The 1,773-nt window shown below is 35.9% G+C and overlaps 1 non-coding gene across 1 annotated transcript; it reads right to left on the bottom strand.

The window, feature by feature from the left end:
• Positions 1-298: 298 nt before the first annotated feature.
• Positions 299-372, bottom strand: TRNAN-AUU (transfer RNA asparagine (anticodon AUU)). The gene has a single exon. It is a non-coding gene; the product is annotated as a tRNA-Asn (tRNA).
• Positions 373-1,773: the final 1,401 nt, after the last annotated feature.

Genomic DNA, 1,773 nt, shown 5'->3' with positions numbered 1-1,773 from the left:
TTAATCAGAGACTTGGCTTTGTGGACACTTTTCAGAGAGCAAATTTGTTAGCATAAAAATAAAGTCAGAAAATGAAGAGCTGTTTAATCACTCAATTGGACTTTTCTGCCAGCATAATTTTTTTTTCTCTGCAACCCACTGCTAAATTGTGCTTCCTAGCTGTTTTTTATAAAATCACTTAATCAAATCTAACTCTGATTACATCAGAGAAGGCCAGGTACCCTACACCATAAGAGGGGGTTTGAAATTTTGACTTGTCTACTTAAAGATCACCAAAATCTGATCACAAGGTCAATTACATCCCTGGGTGGGATTGAACCACCAACCTTTTGGTTAATAGCCAAACATGCTAACCGATTGCACCACAGAGACACCTCGTAAAAGTCCATTCTGACAAAGGCTAATAAGCATTCATCTAGAACGTTTCCTAGAAAAACTTTAAAAAGTCAATAATCTGGAGAGTTTTTGTAAGAAACACATTGCTACTTTCCCATGATGAGTGAGTGCTTCAGGATCTCTTGCACTTACATGAGCAGCAGAGTACTGCAACGGAAGCATGCTGGGCCCATAACCCAGATGTAGGCAGATTGAAACTATCTTCTGCTATATGCATTGTTTTTTGTTAATTAAAGTAATCCAAAACTGGGATTGATATTTTGGCTCTTTTATTTTTACTTAAAGTACAATAACTTTTACCATTTTAATTTGTTTTAATAGTAAATTGACAGTATTGTTTTCTTTCAAAAATCCACTTAATTTTCTTTACCCTATTATTAAAATGGTAATTGACAAAAACAAACTACATTGTCACCAGAAGAGCAGTATAAAATGTACAAGTGATATATTAAAATCATCATTCCAGCTTGAATTTCAATGATGCTTTGGTGCAACAATTTTGTGAGAAACATCTTCACCCATAAAGAAAGATTTTCTTAATTCCTTACCTGTGTGCTGATTAGATATCACCTTGTTTTCACATTAAACAGACTTCCCCATGAGGAAGCAGCAAGGATGCAGTGACGTTTATGTTTCCTGGTGTCAACCTGTATTATTTCAGTAGACATTGAAATGAGGATGCATCTTGCTGCCTTTCCAATGAAGCAAGTTTAATTCAGTAATAGGTGAAAAACCATTCCTACAAAGGTGTTAATCAGAGACTTTACTTTGTGGACACTTTTCAGAGAGCAAATTTGTTAGCATAAACATAAAATCAGAAAATGAAGAGCTGTTTAATCACTCAATTGGACTTTTCTGCCAGCATAGTTTTTTTTCTCTGCAACCCACTGCTAAATTGTGCTTCCTAGCTGTTTTTTATAAAATCACTTAATCAAATCTAACTCTGATTACATCAGAGAAGGCCAGGTACCCTACACCATAAGAGGGAGTTTGACATTTTGACTTGTCTACTTAAAGATTACCAAAATCTAATCACAAGGTCAATTACATCCATGGGTGGGATTGAACCACCAACCTTTTGGTTAATAGCCAAACATGCTAACCGATTGCACCACAGAGACACCTCGTAAAAGTATATACTGACAAAGGCTAATAAGCATTCATCTAGAACGTTTCCTAGAAAAACTTTAAAAAGTCAATAATCTGGAGAGTTTTTGTAAGAAACACATTGGTACTTTCCCATGATGAGTGAGTGCTTCAGGATCTCTTGCACTTACATGAGCAGCAGAGTACTGCAACGGAAGCATGCTGGGCCTATAACCCAGAGGTAGGCAGATTGAAACTATCCTCTGCTATATGCATTGTTTTTTGTTAATT

Source organism: Pseudophryne corroboree, unplaced genomic scaffold (genome assembly GCF_028390025.1).
Source record: "Pseudophryne corroboree isolate aPseCor3 unplaced genomic scaffold, aPseCor3.hap2 scaffold_526, whole genome shotgun sequence".
In the NCBI taxonomy this organism is placed as follows: domain Eukaryota; kingdom Metazoa; phylum Chordata; class Amphibia; order Anura; family Myobatrachidae; genus Pseudophryne; species Pseudophryne corroboree.
This window is presented reverse-complemented; position numbering and strand designations above follow the sequence as displayed.